This window comes from Cannabis sativa, chromosome X (assembly GCF_029168945.1).
Source record: "Cannabis sativa cultivar Pink pepper isolate KNU-18-1 chromosome X, ASM2916894v1, whole genome shotgun sequence".
Taxonomy (NCBI): Eukaryota; Viridiplantae; Streptophyta; class Magnoliopsida; order Rosales; family Cannabaceae; genus Cannabis; species Cannabis sativa.
In genome coordinates this window covers 5293404-5305622 of record NC_083610.1, presented here as the reverse complement: position 1 = coordinate 5305622, position 12219 = coordinate 5293404, and the positions used below count along the sequence as shown (strand labels likewise).

General features: G+C 32.4%; 1 pseudogene; it reads right to left on the bottom strand.

Annotated features, from left to right (window-relative positions):
• Positions 1–2102: 2102 nt before the first annotated feature.
• Positions 2103–6247, bottom strand: LOC133031726 (mechanosensitive ion channel protein 10-like; annotated as a pseudogene).
• Between the last annotated feature and the right edge of the window lie 5972 nt (positions 6248–12219).

The following is a 12219-nucleotide window of genomic DNA, read 5'->3' as shown; positions in this document are numbered from 1 at the left end:
TGGTGTTATCTGTCCAGTCTCGTTAAATTCTAATTTTGCCCACGTAGCAATGACAAGTCACTAAAAATTATCCTACGTGGTAATATTTTACAAAATTAAAATTAAAATTAAAATTAAAATTAAAATAAAAAATTTAAGAGTAATTTGCGGTAAAACTCCCCCAACTATCAATTAACTTGCAAAAAACCATTTAACCTTACCGTTTTTTGGATGGTTTTTTGCAAGTAAATTGATAGTTGGGGGGGTTTTGCCACAAATTACTCTTAAAGTTTCTATTGTATTTTGTAAAATATGACCACATAAGATAATTTTTTAGTGACCTGTTATTGCCACGTGGATAAAATTATGACTTAACGAGGCTGGATAGACGTCACCTTAAAAATGTAAACGGAACAGTACTTTGAAGGATTTTCCCACCAAAATATGAGGTTGAATGGTTTTTTGCAAGTAAATTGATAATTAGAAGAGTTTTGACGCAAATTACTCTTTTGTGAATTGATATCTTTAAATTTATAGATCCATCACTATTTTTTTTTTGTTTGGTAATTTTTTTTTTCAACAGCCTGAGAGTAAAATTACTATTTAGCTCCTATTCTTAGTAAATAAATATTAATAATAATTTGTCATATCTTTTAGGCTAATTAGAATTTTTATTCTTGGAACTTTAACATGTACTAAATCATGTCGTATAAATTTTTTTGACCATTAAAATTCCTCTTGAATTATTAAGATGATTAGATTTAAGGACTTTTATTTAATTTTAGTAAAAACAATCTAATCTAAATAAAAGTTCAGGAATATGATTTGACACATATTAAAGTTCGATGAATATGATTTGGTAGATATTAAAATTTGGGAAATATGATTTAGTACACAGACAATCACCGAATTAGTAAAATTGAATAAAATTAGATAAAAGTCTTTAAATCTAACAATCTCAATAGTTTAGAGAGAATTTTTAACGACAATAAAAATTTAGGAGTATGATCAGTGACGGACCCAGAATTTTTATTATGTGGGGGCTTAATTGTTATTAAAAAAAAAAATAGGTCTATTTTATTTAATTTATTTATTTTTGTGGGGTTTTTTTTAATTTTTTTGTGCTATAATTATCAAATAAAAAGAAAAATATTTAATTTTTTTTAATGTATTTCTTTTTTCACTGACCCCCACACCAATGTGAGTGTGTCCGTCTTTGGGTATGATTTGATACATGTTAAAGTTCAGGGAGTAAAAATCATAATTAGCTTATCTTTTAATATTAGAATAATTGGTCGATATAACTACTTCTTTCTTTTTTTTGTTTTTCCTATAGTTGTTATTGTTCATGTCAAATAATTGGCCAATATAGCTGCTTATAGTTTGGCTCGATATGCTCTAAATTAAGTGAAGCTTGTTTCGAGAATTTACAATATATTTTATTATTGCAAATGATTTATCATAAATTTATAATAGGAAAGCATTTCTTCCAAAAAAAAACCACTTCTTTCATAAAGAAAAATTATTTATAAAATAAGTGATCATCGAAAATAAACAATTTATAACATTTTATGTAATAATATTATTGGTTTTAAATGAAATTTCAAGGGTATCAAAGAGTTTTGTACAAATATTGAGTTGCAAAGAATTATAAAGAAGTTGACTTGGCAATAGAGTCCATGTGGTTAATTTTATGCAATGTAATAGGTCTTGTAATGGAGTTGTTTATACTTGGGCTAAACTTGAGCTGTTTAATGTTAAAAGCATGGTTTGGTGGCCAAGAAATCCTACTTGTATTCAAAACTTATTAATAGCGAATGTTATTTTTGAATAAATTCTTGCTCCTACCGTTGTATTCTCACCCTTTTAATTGAAGAAAATTTTATAAAAACTCAAATAAAATTTTAATAAAGAGTATTTTTGTAACTTAAGATAATTTATTCCGATTTTCAAGTAAAATAAACACAAAAAAATATTACTTAGTTGGATTTCCATTCCAATAAGTCAAGCAAACACGATTCATCAATCCAATTGATGGTGAATTCGATTTCTTAATCAATGTATTCTAAGTCATTCCAATTACTTATAAACAAATGCATTATTAATGAATTTAAGAGGATAAAGATTCAAATTCTCAATTTTAAAAATATAAAATTCAAATGGTATAAGTTAAAACACAATATTTTTATATAAACCCTAAAAAAGAATCAAATTTGAACCAAATTCGAGTCCGAGTCCAAGCCAATGGGATTGGCATGAATTGTTTCAGGTTGAAGACAACATTTTATATTCAACTCTTCAAAAATCCTTTTAACTTCCATAACCAGCTCTGTTCGACGTCGATTCTTCTCTCCGAATTCTTGAAAATTTATGGTGTGAGTAACATTAAGAGCCATTTTTAACTTGTTCACATTCTCAATCTCAAGCACAACCACATTGTGAGCAGGATGCCAATGAAATGGGTTCTTTTCTATGTACCTAGTAAAAATAACAAAACAAAACCAAAATGTGTAAATTGATGAACAAAAAAATTGACATTATATTAGTGTTAGTAAGTAAACTCACTTCTTGATTTTTTGTTTGAGCTGTCCTATTGTTTCAAGAGATGTTTTGAAATCAATCGAAAACTCGATAGAATCACCCATATCTGGACTTCTGTAGTAGTTGCTGATGGGTTTTGTGGATAAAATTGAGTTTGGATAGTACACTTTTTCATTGTTGAGTTTCAAGAACACAGTTGTTAAGATGTTCATCTCTTCAACTACCAACTGTCAAAGTAAAAAAAAAGGAGCTCAATAATAATTCAAAGCATTGAAAGTTTGAAACAAACATTCCGAAAGAAGAGTAGATTTCTCTGTTTTTATTACTCTAAACTAAACATAAAAGTCATATTAGGATTTTGATAACTGAATAAATATTGTGTTTGGTGTGATTAAATTTAAGCTAATTAAGATTTTTTGTTCCTCGAATTTTAATATTCAAAAACTTGTGTCCAACTCTGTTTATTTTTACTAACGTGACGATTGTCCATCTACCAAATTGTCCCCCCAAACTTTGATGTACCCAACTGTATTCCCTGAACTTTCATCCACATCAAGCGTTCATTAATAAAATTGGACAGAAGTTCTTGAATCGAACAATTTCATTAGTTTTGGGAAACTTATGACAACCCTCAAAATTCAAGAGACAAAAACTTTAATTAGCATTAAAACAAAAATTTTAAGCTAAAATGAACATTACCGGAACGCCATCAATGACACAACGATCTCCGACGTCGAAAGGATGCTTTATGAACACAAAAACAATGTCTTTACCAAACACAAAAGCTGCCACTATAATCTGAGATGAGAAAAAGACTAGTACTTTTGTGGTATCAATTTTTATGAGCAAAAGCCATATTACTATAGTCACTACAACGAGAATAACAGTCACCAATTTGTCCAATTGAGTAACTGCTGTTTTAGTGTCACTTAGAGAATGCATTAGTGCTTTTCTACCATTGTAGGCCTTCACCTGCAATAACATCGAACACCATAAAAGATGAACCTAGTTTTCTTCCCAATACAAGTTCAGATTTAATAGCTCTATACTTGAGAAAACATCCTATAAAAACTTGCTATGTAAGTACTCATGAGTTAGGATGCACACATAGTGGGAAATTTGTGAAGAGTGCTCCTCTGTCTCCATCCTTGTTAAGAATTTACGGGGACGGGACGGAATGGAGAATCCCTCAATGTAAAAATAAAATTTATTTTAAAATTTTAAATTTATAAAATTATTAATTTATATAAAAATTAAAATATTACATATTATTTATTATTTAATATACTATTTATTATACAAAAATACAACTTAAAAACTTATAAAAAGACATTCATATATTAAAAAAATATAAATACATATTATAAAATATTAATAAAAAAATTATAAATAAAACGGATCCCTGTCAAGACAGAAAGGGTCATTCCCACCACTATCCCATTTAACATTCGGCGACAAAAAATAATTCTTGTCTCCACCCTAACAGGGGCAGGGCCCATCTCCATAGCGAAAATGAGCATCCCTACTCATAAGAGACTCGAATCTCACATGGCTAATCATTTAAGCTATATCCTTCTTGAGTTTTGAATGTCTAACTCAAATGAACTCATATTTTCTTATCCTTAGTTAGTGTCGGCCCTAGCTTAAGGCAAACTAGGCCTATGCCTAGTTGCCAAAAAAAAAAAGATTTTCTTTTTTGAAAAATATACATTTTTTTTTACTAATTTTAAAAGTACCGCGCTATTTTAAATAAGGGTCCAAACAAATTTTTTTCTTAAAATCCCACTAAAATTCAGAGTGGGCTCTATCATTAGTCTATACTCTTATGAAGTACTCAAACCTCAGAGGAGGAGGAGGACAATAATGAGTTGCAAAAACTTACCACCCAATCAGTGAGAGCTTTTCGGTCAATTCGACCATTCTCTGTCCCAATCAGAGGAAGAACAAGATCCACTTCTTCCCTAATCATGAATCTCATGAGATCATCCTCATCAATGTACCTATATGCCATTTTCAAAAACCAAGTTAAACACAAAACACAAAGCAAATAGGTTAATAGTAAAAGACTAGATTATTATGTCCTCCTCACATGGAGCCAGGTTTAGCAACATTTCTGAAAATGTGATAAGCAGCAGCAGTAGCCTCCATCTCACTTGTAATCTCAAAATTGTGTTGTTCTGCACCCATATTTTCCATCTCATCAAACGGATTAGAGATCATCAAAATCCCCAAACTCGAAACAGCATCAATCAAAACCTTCATAGTCCAAGCTGAAACCTTCTCTTGTTTCATCCTATGAAGCTTAGCTATATCAATAACTTGAGTCTTCTCCTTCTTCTTTCCCTTTTTAGTACTTGTAAAACTCAATTGCCCCATGCTTGGAGGCCCTAAAAGGGTTTGTAACACATAATGATGAAAAATTGATTCTTGAATCCTATCAAAGAATGTGTTGACATGAAAACTTGAAGAAGAGATTTTTAAAAATAAAGTCTTTAACAACCATAAAAATGCCCCAATGACTAAAGTTGCAAGAGTCAAAGTTATGTACTCTAGAATTTTGGTAACTGTTTTAGACCTTGGAACACCATGGTTAAAGACAAGTACCCAAGTTAGAAGAATAAAATCCAACCAAATTAAGACTTGAACACTCTTCTTTAACTCATCAACAAAGAAAAGAACTTTCTTTCTTCTTGAAAAGATTCTCTCTCTCTATGATGAAAACTATTGGATGCATAAACCAATTAGTGATTGAAAAACCACAAAAGATCACCATAATTAGAACAAACCATCTCCATAACTCCAAACCCCAAATGATTGTTTTCTCTAATTTCTTGACAATCAAGCTACAAACCAAACAACTAACTAAGATCACAAACAAAACCAACTCAACCAAAACTTTGCTCTTCAATTTCTTTCGTTTCACTTTCTTCAAATCAACTTTTTCATAAATCTCATCCTCAATTGGAGAAAAGGTCTCTCCAAATCCGGAAAAGACTGACCTGTTAAGGATTTTCCGGCGAGTAAGAGTCTCTTGTGGAGATTCTACATCGATTACAAATGATTCTCCATTGTTGTCTGGTTTTATCTCCGGCGAAGAAGGGGTCGCCGGGTGCTTATTGGGGCTTGGCCGGAACCTTGAAATCTCCGGCGAATCCATTAAAGATGCTTTCTTTGGTAATTCTAAGACTTTTGATGGAGACCCTTTTGCCTCTTTAGCTTCTACAATTGATTCTGGTTTTCTCTCCGGCGAAGAAGGGGTCGCCGGAGGCTTATTGGGGCTTGGCCGGAATCTTGAAATCTCCGGAAAATCCATTAAAGATGCTTTCTTTGATGATTCAGAGACTTTTGAAGGAGACCCTTTTGCCTCTTTAGCTTCAACACTTGGAATATCAACTAAAATTGATTCTCCATTGTTGTCTGGTTTTTTGCCGTTTGATGAAGCTTTTTCCTTCACTTCCATCAAAACCCTATTAAAGCAAAGAAGAAAAAAAGCTTAGTTTGGAGTAATGATAAAATGGAAACTGAAATGCCCAGAACCATATTCTGATTTATTCATAATTAAAAATCAAACCTTTACAGAGTAAATCTTTGGGAACAAAACAAAGTTCTGAACTTTGGCGCGAAAAAATAGTATTTTTTTTTATTTAAGCGTATAACTTGGGATTCGAACTTCCAACAAAGACTAGCTCAAGTTTTCAAGCAAAAAAAATAGTATAGATATGATAAATTATACACTCAACTAATAAAGCAATAGTCTTTACAAGTTTTAATGATGAAGAAGAAGAAAGGTACTTTTTTTTGCAAAATTATTTATTAAATTTTTTGTTTTATCAAATAATAATATAGATTATTTATTTATTTTTTTTTTTTTCTGAAAGGAGATTATTTATTTTCTAAATTTGTTAAAATAAGATTTTAAGTTTTTTTTTTTTTAAAAAATAAGCGTGTTCATATCATTAAAATAAACTAGACCTGTTGGTCATTACATAATAGGTTCACAGGGACCGAATTAATCGGAATATTACCGTACAACTTGTTAATGAAAGCCCAATTAGCCACATTATGGGCAGTAAAATTACAAGTTCTACTAGCATAAATAAAATTACAGCAAGAAAAAGAGGGGGAGGATTTAACACAAAAAGAGACATAGTTCTCAATCGCCCAGTGAGACTCCGTCCCATTGATAGCGTTGATAACTATTCTGGAATCACTCTCAACCAAAACATATTTGAAACCAAGCAGAAGAGCCAAATCCACAGCCGAACAACAAGCAGCAGCTTCTCCACACAGAGGGTCCACAAAGTTCAACTGAGCCGTGTGAATCCGAACCACAGAACCTTGATGATTTCTAGCTATCACCGCAATGCACATACTATCCAGGCCTACTCTTACATCACAGTTTAGTTTTATCCAATCTTGAGGAGGAGGCTTCCAGATACCCTCTAAATGAGGGGGTGAAGAAGGCAAGATAGCATCATGAAGTTCTGCATAAGAAATACAAATCACATCAATACATTTCAAGACATCCAGACGAGCACTGTTATGAATAATGTCATTACGAAGTCGCCAAATAGTGTCAACGACAATCGAAGCATACAAGAAGACCTCATCCACTCGAATCCCCCTAGAATTAAGATTCCAAATGAATTTGACCCAGTCCCAAGCACGAATCCCCGCATTGCATATAGGGTAAATGCCCCAAGGTGAAGAGCGCCATAAATGCATTGACACATCGCAAGACAAGAAAAGATGTTCCATTGTTTCTTCCCCTATTCCGCACAAAGGACAGCTGGTATCCTGCACATGGAATCTTCTTCCAATCACCGATCTGACAGGGAGCGCATTAGAAAGAATGCACCACCAAAGGATTTTATGCCTTTCCAAGACTTTGCTATTCCACAATTTATTCCAAAGTGCCGGAGCGACCGCACACTGCTGAGCTCTATCCAATGCTTGAGTCAAATAAGCCGATTTGCAAGTAAATAGTCCTGATTTTTCTAGGGTCCAAACCCATCTATCATTCCCCATCCCCGTAGGTGTTCCGCCCTTGAGGATTGCAGACACTGTTTCCCTATCAAAGAGGCCATTAAGTTTACTGATGTCCCACCCTCCATCATCAAGCAGAAGATCAGCTACGAAGTTGTCATTGGTTGAAATCCCAATCCTTGGTTTCGGGATAAAACCTTTCAGATGCGGAATCCAAGGATCCCTCCAAATTTTAGTCGTCCTTCCATTCGTCACAGCTTTACAGGCCCCTTTCTTTAGGATAGAAATGGCTTTCACAACATTCTTCCAGAACCAAGAGTCCGAGTCCTTATAGGAACAATGGAGAAAATCCTTCCCCTTAAGATACTTGGCTTCCAGAATTTTATAACATAAGGATTGAGAGCCATTAACCAAATTCCAACCCCACTTAGCTAAAAAAGCCAGATTCATCTCCTTCGTTTTCCGAAAACCTACAAAATGTAACTAATTTTATTATTAATAAATTTATTTTGATTAAAAAAATTAGAATTTTATTTATATTAATTTATAAAATATAAAATTTATTTTATTATTTAATAAAATAGATAATCTAATTAATAACTTTTACACCATCTAAAATCAGTATATTTATATAAAATTATGGAGTTGTTGAGAACTTGAAAATGTTGAGTAGCATGATAATGATTTGATTGTCGTTACTTGTTATATCTGGTCATATGTAACTCTCATTATGACACTTTTTTTCATTTGTTTGTTTTAATATTACTTCAAGTCAAGTTTTAATATTTTAAAAATGCCCTTCAAATTAATATTATTTGGGGATGCTGATTTGTTGTTTGGATCAAAATATTATATAATTAAAGGCACAACAACTGGATTAATTTGCTTGAAAATTCATTTTGGGATTTTTTTTTTAAATAATTTAAAGGCTAATTAGTAATTTCCTCCTGAACTTTGACATGTAGTAAATCGTGTCCCTGAACTTTTTTAGCCATTAAAAATTTCCCTCGAATTATTGAGATTGTTAAATTTAAGGACTTTTATCTAATTTCATTTAATTTTACTGTTTCAGTAATTGTTTATATACTAAATTATGTTCCCCAAACTTTGATATCTATCAAATCATGACCTTCAAACTTTGATATGTACTAAATCATGTCCCTTGAACATTCATCCATGTTAGAATTTTTTACTAAAATTAGACAAAAATCCTTAAATTTAACAATCTCAATAGTTCGGGGGGAATTTTTAACGGCGAAAAAAGTTCAGGGGGCACAATTTAGTACGTCAAAGTTCAAGGGGAAAAATTACTAATTAGCCTAATTTAAATGGTAGTTTTGAATTATATTTAGTTTTTAAAATTTAATTATTACTGCAATAAGTTGGTAATTTCACTTTTTTTTTTCTCTTATGTATATGAATAAGTTAATTAATAACAAAGTGTCTAAACTTTCTCTCTCAAAGGGATAATAACAAGGGGAAAAAAATAAGATTTTGTGTTCCTAAATCTATAGTTATTAGAGGTTGTCATTTTTCTTTAGCCTGGCCCGTCGGGTTTTTTGGGCTTGGGTGTGGCTTGGTCGGAATTGTATTTTATTACTGCAATTCAATTTTTTCTACTATAATTAGTCTTGCTCCTGTGATATGATTTTAAGTGTTTTAGTCTTGTCTCTATAACATAATTTTGAGTGCTTTTGTCTTATTTGTGTGACATGGTTTTAAGTGTTTTAGTCTTCTTGTATATGTGATCTAGTTTTGAATATTTTTCGCCTTGTCTTTGTGACATGATTTTGAGTGTTTTAGTCTTGTCTGTGTGATATAGTTTAATTTTATTTCGTTGTTGGTTCGTATTTTCTCATCAAAGCCTTGCCATCAAATCGTTGTTAGTGGTTGGAAATAACAAGTTCTCTACGACTAAATGGATTTTTAGTAGTGCGGTTACATACATTACACAATAATTGGGTGCTCAAGCTACGAGGTTGAATGAACCTGCTGCAACATTTTATACTGTTGTTTTTTAATTTTCTGAGTGATGGATAAATAGTATATAAGTGTTCTTAAGATTAATTGTAATGTTGCAATCTTTTTCATTTGATTTTATACAAATTTTTTTTTTTGTCAAACAATATAGAAATTATGCGACTGATATTTGACTTGTTTTTTTTTTTAATTCTAATCATGGTCATATCTCTAACAGGGAGATGTCCCAATTAAATTGTAGATTATTATTTTAGTTGATTGCTATTAATAAAATTCCATTATTTAAGAAAAAAAAATTAATTACTAACAAATTATTTATAGCTAATACTAAAATTATTTTTTTAAATAATATATCTTGATTACTTATTTATGCCAAATTCATGGCTAAGAAATCTTATGTTATTATAAAAATTAGGTGTATAGTAGTCTTGTAATCCCAACAAAATATAACAAAGTAATATTCTTGATTATTCTATATAATATTTCTCTTACATTAAAAAATCAAACATTACACAAATGTTATTTTTTAATTAAAGAAAGAGACAATATAAATTTATAGACATATTTATATATTCTTTTCCATTGCAAATTAGATAATCAAATTCACTATCATATAGCAAGAGCCAAATATTAACATCATAAATCCATTGGATATTGTTTTTTTCTTGAAGTGTTTTTCAAAATTAGGTGTAATTTGGAAAAAAGAAATTTTGGTATGTTTGTTTAATAAGTAAAATATAAATTATATTTTATTATGCTGTGTAATTATATAGCAACTTATTCAAACATATTCTTATATTTGATTCGTTTCATTTAGCCTCATCATAATATAAAAGTAATATCAAAATTAAAATAAATCATTGAGTTAACAATTATCAATGTACCATTGTTTTGATTAATTAACTATTTTAGGCCATAATTTAATCTGATTGTTGTTAAGATGAACATTTCATCTTTAGCTTTGTTAAGACCCACATTGTTTAAAAACTTATCACAAAGACATAAGAATAATCTTATAAATCCAAATCCAATCTCTCTACAACAATGTTTATATTTGATTGCAGTAATAAATAACATTTTTCATAAAAACAAGTGTTGTGATTGTTATAAATAGTATTAATTATGTGGATGTCCAAATCTTTTATTTATTACCATTAATGTAATCAACATTCCCTTTTTCTTAGTTTCCCTTTCTCTTAGTTTCTTAATATTTGACTCTTGTATGTGTATAAATAGGAGATCATCTATTGGAATAAAACACTCAGAAAATTCTCATCTCTTCTCTATTTTCTTTCTCTAAATTATAATTGTTGCCCCTAATTTTGCCCAATATATGTGGACCAATTAGACAGGGACACGTAGATCAAGCAATTCACAATATTTGCTAAGTCTTTAGGCCATAAGGTAACGTCCCGGACGTAGGTCCCGGAGAAGGCATATGGAACTCAATATGCTCCCGGAAGCTCACATAACGCTAAGGCGTCTCCGCGAAGTGTCAGGTTTCTCCTGAGCAATCAAGTCACATTAAATGCCGCATGGGAGGAAGCGTGTTGGGACTGCTACACGCAATAAAGTCTGACGGCACAACCTTCAACCAGCAGCGCCACAGTAATGATCATTTAAGTCTAGCGATGGCTACACTGTGAAGAGTCACGTCAATCAAAAGGCAATAAGGACATTCCACATAAAAGCCCTACAACACCTAGGGATTTGACCATGCATTACCCATGGTATATTCATTGGGAATACCCAACTTTATGGATACTTACAGATACACTTGTAAGGACAATTCTAGGGATTACCCCACCAAAAACACTATAAATACCCCCTCAAATCTCATTAAATGGGATCGAGAATCTTGGGCTGCATATGAGCAAGTAGAGTAAATACTCACCAAGAACATTCTCTGTATTTATAAGGGTGAAATTCTCCCAAGTATAATATCTGTATTAAATACATCCATAAATAACAAAGACTCGTGGACTAAGGCTCGTTAACGCCCAACCATGTAAAAATCCTTCTCTCACTTTCTTACAGCTCAATAATTTATAATATTTTATTAGTTGCCGAAAATCTCGGTCAATATTTTGGTGCTTTCATTGAGAGCTGAAGAAAGCTACTGTAAACAAACATTTGACTTCACAAACATGGTGGAGACAAGAAGTATTCGTCAGCCTCGTCCTCTGGAAGACGCTTAAGACCCGAGTGAGGAAGATGTAGCCTCAAGAGTAGCAGAGGAGTCCGAGGAAGAAGAAATAGTCCCCGATGATGACTACGAGGGAAACCTCGACGAGTATGCCTATGACGAAGGTAGTTACTCAGAACTGGTGCTTCTCAGACAAAAAGCTATCGATCACGAAGCTGAGATCGAAGCTCAGAAAGCGCAAAACCAGAAAATGCAAGAAGTGATGCTGGCCATGCAAAAAGCCATGGAAGCAGCTGGCATTCACGTGCACCCCAAGGCAACGACTGCTGGACTCGACAAGGAGCCAGCGACGTCTTCGCCTAATTCCCAGCAGCAGAAATCTAGGGAGCCCAGCCCTATAAGATACCCTGCTGAAGGGAATCAAACAAAAAACCCTACTTCTACCCCAGGGCGAAAGAAAAAGGTGCAGGATTCGCGAAAGGTCCGCTCAGATTTCCCTAAAGGGAAAGGTCCGCAGAGGGGCAAGCCCCAAAAAGGGAGCCTTGGCCCTCAGGATCGAGGGGACCGAAAAAGCGTTTCCGTACACC